Source organism: Elephas maximus, chromosome 25 (genome assembly GCF_024166365.1).
Source record: "Elephas maximus indicus isolate mEleMax1 chromosome 25, mEleMax1 primary haplotype, whole genome shotgun sequence".
Lineage (NCBI taxonomy): Eukaryota > Metazoa > Chordata > Mammalia > Proboscidea > Elephantidae > Elephas > Elephas maximus.
Genome location: NC_064843.1, coordinates 52992120 through 53009983, shown reverse-complemented (window position 1 = coordinate 53009983; position 17864 = coordinate 52992120). Strand labels below are relative to the sequence as shown.

The window sequence follows — 17864 nt, the reverse complement described above, 5'->3', positions numbered from 1 at the left end:
TATGGGACAGAGTAGAACTGCCCCATAGAGTTTCCATGTAGCACCTGACGGATTTGAACTGCCGACCCTTTGGTTAGCAGCCGTAGCACTTAACCACTACATCACCAGGGTTTCCAGCCTAAGACAAGTTTGTTTTAAAATCAGGAAGTATGCAGCCTCCTGTTTTCTTCCTCTCTTTCAACATTGCTTTAGTTATTTGAAGCCTCTTGCCATTCCATACAAAGTTGAATATTGGATTTTCCATTTCTTTAACTAAGGCTGTTGATATTTTGATTGGGATTGCATTGAATCTGTAGATTGCTCTGGTTAGTATTGACATCTTAGCAGCATTAGTTCTTCCAATCCATAAACATGGAACATCTTTCCACTTATTTAAGTATTCTTTAATCTCTTTTGGTAATGTTTTAAAATTTTCATCGTACAATTCCTTAATGTTCCTGATTAAGTTTATCCCTAGGTATTTTATCTTCTTAGATGCCATTGTAAATGGAATTGCTTCCTTAATTTCCCTTTCAGATTTCTCATTGCTGGCATATAGAAACCCAACTGATCTTTTTTTTTTGACCTTGTTCCCTGCAACTTTGCTTAATTCTTTTTTTTTTTTTAGCTCTAGAAGTTTTCTTCTGGACTCTGGGATTTTCTGTGTATGAGGTCATATCATCCACAAATTGAGTTAATTTTACTTCTTTATTTCCAATCTGGTACCTTTTGTTTCTTTGTCTTGTCTTATTGCTCTAGCTAGGCTATCTAATACAATACTGAATAGAAGTAATGAGAGCAGGCACCCTTGTCTTGTTCCCATTTTCAAGGGGAAAGCTCTGAGTCTTTCTTCATTAAATAATGTTGGTTTTGGGGTTTTTATATATGCCCTGAATCATATTGAATAATGTCCCTTCTATTCCAATCTTCTTTAGAGTTTTCATCAAGAAAGGGTGTTGGATTTTATCAAATACTTTTCCTGCATTCGTACAGATGATCATGTGGTTCTTTTTCTTTGTTCCATTGATGTGTGGTATATTATGTTGATTGATTTTCTAATGTTGTATGACCCCTGCATTCCTGGAATAAATTCTGCTTGGTCATGGTGTATGACTCTTTTAATATGCTGTTGGATTCTGTTCACTAGTATTTTGTTGAGAATTTTTGCAACTATGTTCATAAGAGATATTGACCAGTCATTTTCTTTTCTTATGGTGTCTTTGTCTGGTTTGAGTATCAGGGTCACGTTTGCTCATAGAATGAATTAGGGAGTATTCCTTCTTTCTCTATCTTTGGGAAATTTTAAACAGTATGGATTTCAAATTTTCTCTAAATATATGCTAGAATTACACAATGAAGCCATTCGGTCCAGTATTTTTGGTTGTTGTTGTTGGGAGGCTTTTGGTCATTGATACTATCTCTTCACTTGTTATGGGTCTGTTGAGACTTTCTGTTTCTTCTTGAGTCAGTGTGAATAGGATGTGTTCTTTTAAAAAATTGTCTATTTCATCTAGGTTATCCAGTTTGTTGCCATATATTTTTCCATAATATTCTGTCATAATTTTCTTTATTTCTATTGGGGCAGTTGTTTTGTCTCCTCTTTCGTTCCTTATTTTGGTTATTTGCAGCTGTTCTCTTTTTTTCTTTGTCAGTCTAGCTAAATAAAGTTTGGTCAATTTTATTAATCTTTTCAAAGAACCAACTTTTTTGGTTTTATTGATTCTTTCAATTTTTCTGTTTTCCATTTTATTTATTTCTGTTCTGATGTCTGTTATTTTCTTTCTTCTGGAGTTTTAGGCTTAGTTTGCTCTTCTCTCATTCTTGGAGTTGTGGACTTAGGCTGTCAATTCGAGATCTGTCTTCTGTTTTCATGTAGGCATTTATTGCTATACATTTCCCTCTGACTACTGCCTTTACTGCGTTCCATAAATTTTGGTAGGTTGTGTTTTCATTTTCATTTGACCCTAAGATTTTTGTGATTTCTTCCTTTATCCATTGGTAGTTTAATAGTATGTTGTTTAATTTCCATGTTTATGTATTTTTCAGTCTTTTTCCTGCTTTCGATTTCTGGCTTTACTTCATTGTGGTCGGAGAAATACTTTGTAAGATTTCAGTCTTTTTAAATTTATCAAGACTTGCTTCGTGACCTAAAGTGGTTTATCCTGGAGAATGATCCATGTGCACGCTAGTAGAATGCACATTGTGCTGTTGTTGAATGGAGTGTTCTATATATGCCTCTTAAGTCTAGTTGGTTCATAGTGTCGTTCAGGTCCTCTCTTTCCTTATTCATCTTCTAAGTGTTCTATCCAACATTGTAAGTTTCGTTTTGAAGTCTCCAACTATTAATGTAGTGCTATCTATTTCTCCTTTCATTTCTATCATTGTTTGCTTTATATGTTTAGGTGCTCCCATGTTGGGTGAATGTGTATTTCTGATTGTTAAGTCTTCTTGATTAATCGACCCTTTCATCATGGTATACTGTCTTTATCTCTTCTAACAGATTTGGTAATCTTTGCCTTTAACATGGAGTCTTTAGTCCATTTACATTTAGTGTAATTATTGAAATGCTTGGGCTGAATCTACAATCTTTTTGTTTTCTGTTTGTCCTTTTTTTTCTTTGTTCCTCTGTTTCACTTTTTTCCTACCTTCCTTTGTGTTAATTGAATAATTTTTAGTATTTCATTTTTTCTCCTTATTGATTTATTTGCTGTACTTCTATATGTCTTTTGTGGTTGCCCTCTATAAAAAAAAAATTTTTTTTATAGAGATTACATTATGTATCCTTAATTTACCATTACTTTAGAATAATAATACCTTACTTTATATATTTTTTTTTTTATATACAGTATGAGTACCTTTTAGCAGTATAATCCATTTATATGCCTTCCCACTTCTCTAAGCTCTTGATATACATTTTAATGTCTATATTACGGTATAAATTCCACAATACATTTTTCCTTTAATCAACAGTTGTCTTTAAAGAATTTACAGATACCATATATTTACAGAAATAACATGTACTTACTACGTTTGTTTGCCAACCGTGCCTTATAGTCACGAGGCATTTTCATAAGCATACTATGCTAATTGTTTTACATCAACATGTAAAAAAAAAAATGCATAGTGACACTTAGGAAAATACCACATGGGGGAGGATGCTGTTAGCAAACAAACACAGAAGGCACAAATTATTTGTGTAAAAATACAGTACACACACATACGCACCTAGTTCATCTTTCTGATGCTCTTTATGTCTTCCTGGAAAACCAAGCTTCTAATGTGGTATTATTTCTCTGTTACCTGAAGGATGTCTTTTACAATTTTGTATAGTTAAGTTCTGCTGGCAATGATTCTTCTCAGCTTGGTGTATCTGAAATACCTTTCTTTGTTTTCATTATTTTTTTTAATTATTTTAATATTTGTTGGCTAAATTATTAGCTCACAGTGAAAGATAAAGAAATGATATTTTATTAATTTGGTTGTGTTTTTTAAAACTACAATACAAAGTTTTAAGTTTTTCCCTTTAATTTCAGTTTTTTTTAATTTTTTTAATTTTATTGTGGTTAAATATATTATCATGGATTGAATTGTGTACCCCCAAAATATGTGTCAGCTTGGTTAGGCAATGATTCCTAGTGTTGTGTGGTTGTCCTCCATTTTCTGATTGTAAAATTTTATGTTAAAGAGGATTAGGGTGGGATTGTAACACCCTTATTAAGGTCACATCCCTGACCCAGTGTAAAGGGAGTTTTCCTGGGGTGTGGCCTGCACCTCTTTTATCTTACAATAGATAAAAGGGAAGCGAGCAGAGAAGGGGGACCTCATACCACCAAGAATGCAGTGCTGGGATCAGAGCATGTGTCCTTTGGACCCGGAGTTCCTGCGCAGAGAAGCTCCTAGTCTGGTGGAAGGTTGATGAGAAGGACCTTCCTCCAGAGCCAACAGAGAGAGAAAGCCTCGCCCAGGAGCTGACACCCTGAATTTGGACTTCTGGTCTACTAGACTATGAGAAAATAAATTTCTCTTCGTTAAAGCCATCCACTTGTGGCATTTCTGTTATAGCAGCACTAGATGACTAAGACACATATATAACAAAAAATTTGCCATTTTTAAGTGTACAATTCAGTGACATTAATTACATTCATCAGATTGTGCAACTGTCACTATTATCTATTTCCAAAACTTTTTCATAACCCCAAATAGAAATTCAGTGCCCCTTCAAAATTAGCATCTCATTCCCTCTTCCCCTCTGACCCTGGCAACCACTAATAAACTTTTGTTTCTATGTATTCACCTATTCTAGATACTTTTTTAAGTGGGATCATATGATATTTGTCCTTTTGTGTCTGACTTATTTAACTTAGCGTAACATTTTCAAAGTTCACCCAAGTCCCTGCATGTGTCACAACTTCATTTCTCTTTATGACTGAATAATATTCCTTGCTTCCTCTCTTGTTTTTCTTTTGTCAGCTTGGCTGATGGCTTGTTGATTTTGTTGATCTTTTCAAAGAACCAAGTTTTGATCTTGTTGATTCTTTCTATTGTTTTTCTGTTCTGTATTTCATTAATTCCTGCTCTAATCTTTATTACTTCCTTTCTTCAGGTATCTGTGGGCTCCTTTTGCCATTCTCTATTTTTTTGAATTGCAGGGTTAATGTTATGATTTTGACCCTCTTTTCTTTTTTGATGTGTGTGTTTGTTGCTATAAATTGACCTCTGTGTACTGCTTTTGCTTTGTCCTAAAGGTTTTGGTATGATGTGTTTTCATTGTCATTTGATTCTGGGAATTTTTTGATTCCCCCTTTGATTTCTTTTATTAGCCAGTTGTTTTTAGCAAGGTGTTATTCAGCTTCTGTGTATTTGATTTGTTTTTCCTTGATCTTCCTGTTACTGATTTCTTCTTTCATGACGTTGTGATCAGAGAGAAGGCTTTATATTATTTCAATGTTTTGGATTTTATTAAAGGTTGCTTTGTGGCCTAAAATGTGGTCTGTTATGGAGACTGTTCCCTGTGAGTTGGGAAAGAATGTATACTTTGCTGCTGTTGGATGGAATGTTCTGTATATGTTTCTGAGGTCAAGTTGGTTGATTTTGGCCTTTAGATCTTCTGTATCTTTGTTGAGTTTCTTTCTGGCTGTATGGTAGGGGCCAGCAAGTGGGGGTGAGGCTGCCCTGAGGATCAGTGTCTAGGGAGGGCAGGTGGCTTATAGAGCTAGGTGGGAGGAGGAAACAAGAGAAAGATAAGAAAGAACATAAACGGGAAAAAAAATGGCAGCACTGTGGGAGCCAGCAGGTGGGGATGGTGTAGACCTCTGGTGGCAATGGACCATAGCTCTCTAGCCATGGCAGTGCAGTGAGATCTGGTAGCAAGGGGGGAGGTGGTGTATGGGGCTAGGCAGGAAGGATAAAGAACAGTAAGAAAGAGAAGAAAAGAAGATAAAAAGAATAAAATTAAAAAATTTTACACCAATTGGCAGTACAGTAGGGGCTGGTGAGTGGGGACAGAGCAGACCTAATGGCCAGTTGGAAAGGAGGGGATGTATGGGGCTACGTGGGAGGGAGAAAGAAGAGAAAGAAAAAAAAAAAAAAAGATGGCAGTTTGGTGGCAACCAGCAGGTGAAGATAGGACAGACCTGATGTGACGGGGGCTAGTGGCTGTCTAGCCACAATGGTGTTGCATGGCCCACGGGAAGTGGGGGAGGTGGTGTACAAGGCTAGGTGGGAAGTACAAGGAAAAGGAAGAAAAGGGAAAAAGCTTGGAGGGAGCTGGTGGGTGGAGGTAGCATGGACCTGGGATAGTGGCGGGCCAGTGGCTCTCTAGCTGAGTGGTGCAGTGTGGCCTCTCAGGAAGGGGTAGAGGTGGCATATAGAGCAGAATGAGGGGTCAGAAAGCATGTTTCTCTGGTTACTGGGTGTTTTATCTCCTGTTGGGAGCTCCATGAAGTTGCCTTTCTGTACTCCCTGTCTGGTGTCATTGCTCGTTGTGTCCAAGATGGCGACACTGTGCCATGTTAGGTGGCAGGGGACCTCCAATCTGTATCTCTCCTTGTTCTCTGTTTTCCATCAGTTTCTTCTTCCATTTGATGTTTAATCTAGTTCTTTATCCCCTCATTTGATGGTTAGGGTTCCAGGATTCGTGTTTGTATCTGTTTTTCAGGTCTTTGCTGCAGAGTGTTGGCATGGTGTATCTGTCAACGGTGTCATGTTCGAGAGTATATTGCTACTATATTTTTATTTCAAGTATTTCTATTTTAATCATTTTTATAATGTTTTCTTTACTGAAATTTCCCATTTTTTGGTGAATATTCCCCCCCCCCCTTCTGCTAGATTCTGTATTACATTTTACTTAAAATTCTGAGCTATTAGTAGTCTGCTTCTGTTGACTGCTTCTTCTTTTAATTAGGGATCACATTTTTTTTTTCCGCTTTTTTGTATGTCTTGTAATTACTGATTGTGTGCTGAAATTGTGTGTGAAAAACAGAAGAGACTGAAGGAAATGTTTACTACCAGAAAAGGGCATGTTCCTTTCTCTTACAGGCTTATAGGCATCTATCATGGGGGATTGAATTAATCTCATCTGTAGTGGAGTTGGGGCTGAGTGTTCTTACAGCAGTAGAAGTTCACCACTGTCTTCAGATGTTTCAAGGGTAGTGTCAGGACTTACCTTTCATCAGAGCTTGTAATCTGAGCACCAGCCAGACTCCCAAAATCTCTTTGTTCATTGTAGTCCATCTGTCAGCTTTCAGAATCATGGGAGAACTTCTCTCTCTTTCCCTTTCTTTCCTTTACAGCCTGGCTGCCATCTTAATGGATACCTAGGGAGATATATATATTTCTGTACTGCACCCATATATTTCTGCATTTTGTGAGCTCTTTCTCTGTCTTTCTGCTCTGTCTTCTCACTTTTGAGGACTGCTGCAGTGCATACAGAGAAGGCCTACATTTGAGGGATTTCTCTCAGCTCTCCTGATGTTCTGTTCTTTTGTGGCTGCTGCTTTTCGCTAGGCGATGTCTCTGTGCACCCAGGTTGGCACAAGATAGCCTGTCTTTCCTGCCCTTCAGCACGCTGCTGCGTTACACTTAGGGAAGGACTTTTGTGCCTGGGGATGTGGATATATCTCTGCTCTCCTGTCCTACTCCAAGTTTTTGACCTGTAGGAAAGAATTGGTTGAATTGATTCAAACTTGCTTAGTGTTTTCGTTTTCCAGGGTTGCTGTAAGAAAATAACACACATTTCTTATTAGAACAGAAATTCATTTTCTCACAGTTCTGGGGGCTAGAAGTTCAAATCAGGATATTGGCTGTGTTGATTCCTTCTGAGGGTTGAGAGAGAGAGCGTTCCATGCCCCTCTTCTAGCTTCTCATAGCTCCAGGTGTTTCTTAGGAGTTTCAGCTTTATATGGAGTCCTTCTTCTGTCTCCCTGTGTCTGTGTATGTTCTCCTATTTTACAAAGACACCAGTCATATAGGATTAGAACCCACCCTACTCCATTATGAACTCATGTTAACCTAACTTATCCTCAAAGACTTTTAAAATAGGGTCGTATTCATATGTTCAGGGGTTAGGACTTTAGCGTATCTTTTTGTAGAACACAATTTAATCCATAAAACTTGATGAATGGAGGTTCTCTAGATTCTAATTCATCATGCTAGCCCACACATGGTCTTTTAAATTTGTTAAAGTTCAACTACCATATTTGTACACAAATAACGCACCTGCGCTACATTCATTTGCCAACTGTGCCATCCCCCCATGAGGTGTTTTCGTAAGGTTGCTATACTAGTTTTTTTACATGTTGCTGTAAAATAAATTAGCATAGTGCACTCAAGAAAATACCTTGTGGGGGGAGGGCTCAGTTGGCAAACGAATGTAGAATGTGAATGTTATTTGTGTAAAAATGTAGTTTCTCCTTATTCTAATCTGTGTCATTTCTCCTTTTTTCCATTGCTTCATCAGAGATGGAAGGGGCTATGGGCTTCTTCTCTACTAGGAAAGGCTTGTCCCTTTCTGGAATTTTGTTCATTGAGATCTATTTGTGTTCTCATCTCTCTGAGACTGTTAAAAACTATGGTTCTTTAGCTTATCTGGGTTGTTCTCGTTGTTAGGATGGGAGTGATGGGGTCTTGAGAATATACCCATTATAACTAGAAATGGAAATCCCAGGGATTATTTTTTGCAGATTTGCAAGACAAATTAAAGCATTTGGAACTGTTATTTTTGCTGGTAAAATTTTTTCATCTTTTGTCAGTGAAAGGCCTTCAAGTTTGCTTCTGTGGCCTTGGACAATATTCTCTCTGATAGTTCCCTTGGTTTTAGGTAGAACAAGGTATCTCAGACTCCCCTTGGATACTTCTTTAGCCAGTGCTGGAACCAATCACTTCTGTAAGGATCCCTGTTTCTTTTTTTATGGGAAATTGTGTGACTCTAACATGATAATCTAGTTTGATAATTTAATTTCAGTATATTTCACTGCAGTTTCCATATTATCCTCCAGGTGATGGTAGTGTTACTGTTGCCTTTGTGACATGGACTTCCTGGTTCCAGTATTAAGTATTTTTATTGAAAATCAAAATGAAATTTCAAAATGAAAGTTTGGCCTACTGGCTTATAATTAAAGACTTGTAGATTTTAAGAACTCCTTGGGTTCTTAATTTGGGGTTTGTGGACCCAGTGGAACCTATACGTGAGTTTTCATGGAGGATTCAGTGAATTTCCTGAGACTATGTGCAAAACTTTAAACAGATAGGTTTTTCTTTTTTCTCATGACCTACAAGTGATTAGGAAGCACTGTTTAGAGAAATGAACAATCTTAGGTAACTTCGAATAAAGATTTAAATAAATGTCTTCACTACAATTATAAGTTAAAAGCAATATACTCCACTATAAAGATAAATAAAGTCCTGATATATGCTACAACATGAATGAAACTTGAAAGCATTATGCTTAGCGAAACAAGTCAGTCACAAAAGGACAGATATTGTATGATTCCACTTCTGTGAAATAGATAGCTGCCACTGAGTCGACTCTGACTCATGGCAGCATTATGTACAGCAGAATGAAATGTTGCCCGGTCGTGTGACATCCTCAGGATCACTGGTGTGTTCGGGTCCATTGTTGGGGCTATCATGCCAATCCCTCTCACTGAGGGTTTCCCTCACCCTCACTGGTGCTCTACTTGACCAAACATGATGTCTTCCACCAACAATTGATCTTTCCTAATGACCATATTCAAAGCAAGCAAGTCAGACTGTTCTGTTGTGATCCATAAGGTTTTTACTGGCTAATTTTCAAAAGCAGGTCTTTAGTCCTTCCATCCTAGTCCATTCTAGTCTGGAAGCTCCACTGAAATTTGTCCACCATGAAATACTGGTGGCATAGCTCCCTAGCATCACGGCAGCCACCACAGTACAACACATTGACAGATGGTTGGCGGTGAAATATCTAGAATAGATGAACGTATAGAAACCAAAATCTGTCTATTAGTGGTTACCAGGGATCGGAGGGAGGGGGAAAGAGAGAGTCATTACTTGGGGGAGCACTGAGATTCTGTTAAGGGTGATGGAAAAATTTAGAAATGGATAGTGGTAATGGCTACCCAACATAATGATAGTAACACATTGAATTGTATGTGTAAAAAATGTTTTCGTTATATATACTCACCACAATTAAATAAAAACTAATACAGTTAAGTACACTTCATTTTTAAAATAATATTTCTTAATTGTATAATTGAATATTTTGGAAAGTGCTAATTTTTATGTTGTCTCTCTTTTGCTACATGGCTTGTTTGAAGTCTACCTATATTTTGCTTTTTCCTTCTTTTATCTGCTTGTATGACTTAATCAGATAAATGCTATTTCCAGTATGATAGCTCTAAGCACATTGTCTGTGTTTTCTTAAATTCTGTTCTAGACAAATGAATATGATTACAGTTTTCCCCATCCTTCCTCAGAACTTTTGTGGGTTCCCCAACTGCAGAGCCACCCTTGGTACTGTGTTGAGCAGAGTAAAGGGATAAACAATGACTGGTGAGCAGATTTAAGACATTCTTTTTCCATCATCCTTCACAAGGCCTCTAAATACTTGATGTTGTTTTTAAACAGAATTATCCTAAGTCTGAGTACAGCTTTAAAACTGATGAAATGATTTATATTGCTTCTCCTTTGTACATGGGAATTTATTGAGAAATAACATCTGCTCAAACTTCTTTTTTCAGTTTTTAGAGACACCCTGGCCATTCGAATCACCCCCATAAATCACTTTTAAATTCTAAGTCATTAAGAAAATTATTAATTAAATGTTTAATATATGGCTGGCTTAGGCTTAGTAGTATAGGTTAAATTTATGGTGTAGTAGAACTGGCTTATGTTCTTTCTGTTTGTGGGCTTTATACTGCATATATAATCAATATATACAGTGAAATATTTATTTTACTTTTTACATTTTTGCATTGTCATTGTTGTTGTTATGACTTATGGTGTCCCCACGCATAAGGGAACGAAACACTGATGATCAGTTGCGGATGGGGCCATTGTGATCCATAGGGTATTCATCAGCGGATTTTCTAAAGTCAATCAGTAGGCCTTTCTTCCTAGTCCGTCTTAGTCTGGAAGCTTCACCGATACCTGTTCATAGCGACACACAAGCCTTTAGTGACAGAAGAGTCGTGGCTGTACATGGGGTTCAGTGCTGGGAATTGAACCTGGGTTTCCCACATGGAAGCCGAGAGAATTCTACCACCGATCCACTTAATGCCTCTAATTGCATCTGTGCTTTCGACTCATGAAATGCACACCATGCACAGTATGGCTTTGATCCAGAATGAAATATCCAATTTTAACATTATTCCTTTGGGACTTGCTTCTGACTGTTTCTAGAGCTTTACAGTTAAAATTGGGGGCTACCTGCAATCCTAATTCTTGGTATCAGAACCTTTTCTGCTACTTATCTTCAGGTAATTCACCATGCGTCTGTCAGTTTGTTATATTGTCGTGGCTTGCATGTTGCTGTGATGCTGGAAGCAATGCTACCAGTATTTGAAACACCAGCAGTGTCACCCATGTCTGAGCTTCCAGACTAAGACAGACTAGGTAGAAGAACCTCATAATCTACTTCTAAAACTTAGCCAATGAAAACCTTTATGAATAGCAACGCAACATTGTTTGATATAGTGCTGGAAGATAAGCCCTTCAGGTTGGAAGGCACTCAAAATGTGACTGAGGAAGAGCTGCCTTCTCTAGGTAGAGTCAACCTTAATGATATGGATGGAGTAAAACTTTTGGGACCTTCATTTGCTGATGTGCTACTACTCAAAATGAGAAAAAAAAAAATGCAACATCCATTAATAATCAGAACGTGGAATGTACAAACTATGAACCTGTGAAAATTGGAAATCATCAAAAATGAAATGGAATGCATAAACATCTATATCCTAGGCATTAGTGAGCTGAAATAGACTGGTATTAGCCATTTTGGGTCAGAAAATCCTATGGTCTACTATGCTGGGAATGACAAATTGAAGATGAATGGCATAACTTTCATCATCGAAAAGAATATCTCAAGATCTGTCCTGAAGTACAGAACTGTCCGTGATGGGATAATACCCATACGTCTATAAGGAAGACCAGTTAAAACTAGTGTTATTCAAATTTATGCACCAACTACTTAGGCCAAAGATGAAGAATTTGAAGATTTTTACCAAGTTCTGCAGTCTGAAATTAAGTAAACATTTCATCAGGATGCATAATTACTGGTGATTGGAATGCAAAAGTTAGAAACAAAAAAGAAGGAACCAAAAAACCCCAAAACCCATTGCTGTCGAGCCAGTTCTGACTCATAGCGACCCTATAGGACAGAGTTGAACTGCCCCATAGGATTTCCAAGGAGTGCCTGGTGGATTTGAACCGCCAACCTTTTGGTTAGCAGCCATAGCACTTAACCACTATGCCCCCAGAGTTTCCAAAAGAAGGAACAGTAGTTAGCAAATATGGCCTCAGTGATAGAAACAATGCCAGAGATCACAAGATAGAATTTTGCAAGACCAATGACTTCTTCATTGCAAATACTTCTTTTTAACAACATAAATGACAACTGTACACGTAGACCTCACCAGATGGAATACACAGGAATCAAATTGACTACATCTGTGGAAAGAGATGATGGAAAAGCTCAATATCATCAGTCAGAACAAGGCCAGAGGCCAACTGCAGAACAGGCCATCAGTTTCTCATATGCGAGTTCAAGTTCAAGCTGAAGAAAATTAAACAAGTACATGAGAGCCAAAGTATAACCTTGTGAGTATAACCCACCTGAATTTGGAGACCATCTCAAGAATAGGTTCCACACATTGAATACTAATGACCAAAGACCAGATGAGTTGTGGAGGGACATCAAGGACACCATATGTGAAGAAAGCAAAAGGTCGTTAAAAAGACAGGAAAGAAAAGACCAAAATGGATGTCAGAGGAAATTCTGAAACTCGCTCTTGCATGTAGAGTAGTAAAGTAAAAGGAAGAAATGATGAAGTCAAAGAGCTGAACAGAAGATTTCAAAGGGCAGCTCAAGAAGACAAAGTATTACAATGAAATGTGTAAAGATCTGAAGTTAGAAAACCAAAAGAGAAGAACATGCTTAGCATTACTCAAGCTGAAAGAACTGAAGACAAAATTCAAGCCTCTTATTGCAGTATTGAAGGATTCTGTGGGCAAAAAATTAGACGACACAGGAAGCATCAAAAGTAGATGGAAGGAATATACAGAGTCATCGTACCAAAAAAAAAATTGGTCAACTTTCAACCATTTCAGGAGGTAGCATATGATCAAGAACGAATGGTACTGAAGGAGGAAGCTGCGCTGAAGGCATTGGCAAAAAAACAGCCTCCAGGAATTGACAGAATACCAATTGAGATATTTCAACAAACAGATGCAGCACTGGATGTGCTCACTTATCTATGCCAAGAAATTTGGAAGACAGCTACCTGTCCAGCCGACTAGAAGAGATCCATATTTGTACCCATCCAAAGAATTGTGTTTTGGGTATCTACTTGGTACACAAGTAGAATTTTGTTGAAGATCATTCAAAAGTGGTTGCAGCAGTACATCAACAGGGAACTTTCAGAAATTTAAGCCAGGTTGAGAAGACGTGGAATGAGGGATATCATTGCCAATGTCAGATGGATCTTCGGTGACAGCAGAGAATACCAGAAAGATGTTTATCTGTGTTTTATTGACTATGCAAAGACATTTGACTGTGTGGATCATAACAAATTATGGATAGTGTTGCAAAGAATGAGAATTCCAGAACACTTATTTGTGCTCATAAGGAACCTGTACATAGACCAAGAGACAGTTGTTGGAACAGAATAAGAGGATACGCATGGTTTAAAGTCAGGAAATGTAAGTGTCAGCATTGTATCTCTTCTTCATACTTAGTCAATCTGTATGCTGAACAAATAATCCCAGAAGCTGAGCTGCATGATGAAGAATGCAGCATCAGGGTTGGAGGAAGACTTATTAATACCTGCCATATGCAGATGACACAGTCTTAGTTGCTGAAAGTGAAGAGGACTTGAAGCACTCACTGATGAAGATCAAAGACTACAGCCATCAGTCTGGAGTACACCTCAACATAAAGAAAACAAAGTTCCTCACAACTGGACCGATAAGCAACATCATGATAAACGGAGAAAAGATTGAATTTGTCAAGGATTTCATTTTACTTGGATCCACAATCAGTGCCCACAGTCAAGAAATTAAATAACGTATTGCTGCTTTAAGGTATTGAAAAGCAAAGATGTCACTTTAAGGATTGAAGTGCACCTGACCCAAGCCATGGTATTTTCAATTGCCTCATATGCATGTGAGAGCTAGACAATGAATAAGGAAGACCAAAGAAGAATTGATGCCTTTGAATTATGGGGTTAATGAAGAATATTGACTATACCATGGACTGCCAGAAGAACAAACATATCTGTCTTGGAAGAAGTACAGCCAGAATGCTCTCTAGAAGCAAGGATGGCAAGACTTTGTCTCATATACTTTGGACATGTTGTCAGGAGGGACCAGTCCCTGGACAAGGACATCATGCTTGGTAAAGTAGACTATCGGCAAAATTGAGGAAGAGCCTCAATAAGATGGATTGACACAGTGGCTGCAAGAATGGGCTCAAGTGTGACAATGATTGTGAGGATGGCACAGGACCAGTCAGTGCTTTGTTCTGTTGTACATAGGGTCGCTTGACCATGGACTTAGGTTTTCAAGGATTTTCTTTCTTGTATACAAAAGTTGATTAATTAATGATGAACCAGTGAGTCAATGATCATTTCTCTTCTTCCTTTAAAATAAAGTTCTCTATAGTTAATTTTTTTTATAGTTAAATTTAATTTCTGTATCCTACTGTTTCATTAATTAACATCTTTGTAAAGGGTTTTCTTATAAGTGGCCTGCCCATCACTAGCCTCTTAATTAAATTTTAACCAGAAGGTTATTGAAGGTCTAAAAGTACTTACAAGTATACATATTTTGTCTTGTGGGGAATATAAATCCATTTAAGCTATTTATTAAACGTGGAAACTGACGCCTGGAGATCTGAATTGATTCATGTCAGGTCTCACAGTGGAGGCAGGTTCTGCTTCTCTGTGGTTCCTCTGTTTAGAGGAACAGGAATCTGGATATAAGACCTACAAGAGCATCAACTGAACTCATTAGAAATAGTTTTGCTTCTTTATGGCTGTTGTCCTCATAATGAAATTTTCAGGCGTGTTAAGTCTAATCCTTCTATTTGTAGTATGTTTCCCAGACAAATGCAATAGTGGTGGTAGAATTTTAGGGCCACCATCATAGCTAAAAAAGACCACTACTTCTGGTGGTGGGTGCCTCTGATTTTTTCCCTGCCTGGGACCAGATGTCCCTGGTGTCATAATTATTAGACTACTTAGAGCCTAAAGATCCTGCTTCATTATTCATATTCACACTCAAAATGAATATTGTACAGTTTCACATATTGAGATGTGACTTTGCCAAAGAAAGAGGCAAGGGAAAGGAGTGGCTCAAGTTTTGGGAGGGAACCACAGATACCCTCTGACGTGACAGTGTGAAAGATGGGTTTCCATTACTCGATTTTGATGAAGTTGGGTTTTTTTTGTTTTGTCTTCTTTTAAATAGATTTTAATCTATGCAAGTATTTTCACTCACGAAACCGGAAATATAGCCCATTTATGCAGCTGCTTCTTGTTCAGACAGTTAAATCCTTTGTAGTTTGCTTATACTTTCTCAATAAAGTTGGCAATGATCATAGCTAATAAATATTGAACATTTTAATATGTTTACATAGATGAAATATTTTCCTGTTTAATTATAACTGTTCTGTAACCTATCTTTTCCATATTTTGAATAATTACGAAATGCTAAAGAATCGGTCACTCACATCCTAGTTTGTAGGAGGTGTTCTCTCTAGAGATTATCATAAAATTGGTTTTTCTTTTGGTTATTGGTTATTTATCAAAGAAAGAATTGGAAAGCCTGAGTTTTTTTTTTTTTTAATAGATTACTTATAAACACCCAAAGTGTGATGATGGGTTATGGATTTGAGAGAGCTGAATATTTGGGCAATACTGTGTATTGGTGAGCTGTAAGCTGTGGTCCTGACTGGTTTAGACATCCACTTATTCACCACTTACTCCATCTCTTTGTAGAGCTCCTTATGTTTTCGTCTTGTATGTAATAAGTTCCAGGCTTGATAACCATGGGGACACTGAGGACTGAGATCATGTGTGTTCTATCACTTTTAAGGCAGCTCTCTCTTTAATTTCACAAGACAGGCTTGAAAACCAGAAGTAACCCAACTCCAAAATTGGCAGTAAATCCCCCGACAGGGAAAAGGTGACGTACTGTGTAATAAATTCCTTTGTTGATAAAGAGATGTTGCAGTACTGGAAACTGGAGTACCAAATGTTTCCTTTTAAATTTGGAAAGGCCTTTCCTCATTACTTATCTGTCCCTGTGGACTTCTAACCGGGGACGTGTTGAAAGATTTTTCAGATGCCCACTAGCTGCAGTGGGAATGAATGGCAGCATTTATGAAATAACATATAAATGCTTCAAAATCATCAGCAACTCTTGGAGATGTGTGTTTTGCCAGTGGTACTGAATGTGTGCTTTTGTTGCTGATGGTCCTGTCTTCTTGTATGCAAGCTTCCTAGGAATGTGGGTTATGTTTCTCCTGTGAATGCAGCTTCATTTTTTCCTCTCTGGAGGCTTTTTGTAAAGAGGTTTAGAAGAAATAGTCTCTGAAGTGGGAGAATGATCTGTGAGGTTATGATTTAGAAATCCTAGTCTCCTTTTGAGGTCCTGTGGAAGAATCATAATCCTTGTCTACTTTAAAAACTGATATAAAAAAAAAAGGCCTTCTAATTTTCATTTCATAAAATAATTTGGCTTCTACCATCACTAAATGAGATAAAGATGAATAACCACAATAATTATTTTGAAATTCAATGAAGATATCTTTTCAATGGCTACCAAGAGTTGGTAAATAAATTTTTGTGTTTCTCTATCCTTCTTGCAAACCTTTTCTGTTTATTACTTTTTGGAACTACAACATAATTTGATCATATGAATTTAATGGGCTGTCAGATAACATTTTTAATTGTCTTAATCTGAAGAATGCTTCTCTCACTACATCTGGAGTAAAAGAACTAAGTCTGTGATGAAGTTCAGATGCAATAAAATATCTGTAGCATCTGTTTGCATTCACTCTTATCAGCTCATCCCTATTCTCAACTATAGGCCAGTGAGGTGCACGGGACCCAAACCCTTATGGGAGACTCTCCCTTGTTCGTTACTACCTTGCCTTAAAGGAAAATACTGTGAATCCAGGAGTGTAACATTGAAGTCAGGTGATAAACCTGTTGAAGGAAATAGGTATATATTATAGACATTATGGAAAGTAATGAAAGGAATAAATAGTAAATGAAAGTCACTCACAATCCACAATTCGTGGACAAACACAGTTAAAATGTTTCCTTCTAGACTAAGAGAAATCTTTATCAAGTCATTTGTTTTGTTGTGATAATGGAAGGTGTTGCCTAGGTGGTTGTTTGAGCCCATGTAAAGGCTAAGCTTGCTTTGAAGCAGTGGCCTTCAGAGCTGCAGATCAAAGGATAAACTCTTTTTTAATTCTATTCTGGGCTGTAAATGATGATTACCAGGCTACCAGTGAATCACCTTGTCCTAACAGAAAATATAGAGAATAGGAAGAGGAGAGACAGGAGAATGATAGAAAATTATTTTTCTTAAAGCAGTCATTATCTTCATTGCGTTTATTAATTGTTTACTATGTACCCAACCCCTCTTCCCCCCTCAAAAAAAAAAAAAAACCTGCTGCCATCAAGTTGATTCCAACTCATAGCGACCTTAAAGGACAGAGTAGAACTGCCCCATAGGGTTTCCAAGGAGCTCCTGGTGGAGTCAAACTGCCGACCTTTAGGTTAGCAGCTGTAACTCTTAACCACTAAACCAAAAACCAACCAAACCCAGTGCCGTCGAGTCGATTCCGACTCATAGCGACCCTATAGGACAGTAGAACCACCCCCATAGAGTTTCCAAGGAGTGCCTGGCGGATTTGAACTGCTGACCCTTTGGTTAGCAGCCATAGCACTTAACCACTACGCCACCAGAGTTTCCTAACGTCCTCGAAAAGGTGATCAAAGCTTTTCACCACTTAATTATGAATTTACTATGTGTTTCAGTCTTTTCAGTTGTCATTCTTATTGATGCTTAGCAAGTGTACATTTTTCTAAGTTCTTTTAGAACTAGCTATCTATTACTTTTCGTCTAGATTTATGGCCAAGTCTTCATTCTGTGTATAATCATTCTTTCTTTGCCAA

The 17864-nt window shown here is 37.6% G+C and overlaps 1 protein-coding gene across 14 annotated transcripts in view; it reads left to right on the top strand.

The window, feature by feature from the left end:
- TASP1 (taspase 1) overlaps positions 1 to 17864 on the top strand; it is a 353923-nt gene that overhangs the window by 210829 nt on the left and 125230 nt on the right. For 2 of the 14 annotated variants that reach the window (XR_007515372.1, XR_007515371.1), the window contains exon 11: positions 9893 to 10008. The exons of the other annotated variants lie outside the window; for them this stretch is intronic. The gene's annotated coding sequence lies outside the window, so the exon portion shown is untranslated. The remainder of the gene's footprint in view (positions 1 to 9892; positions 10009 to 17864) is intronic. 14 annotated transcript variants of the gene reach the window in all.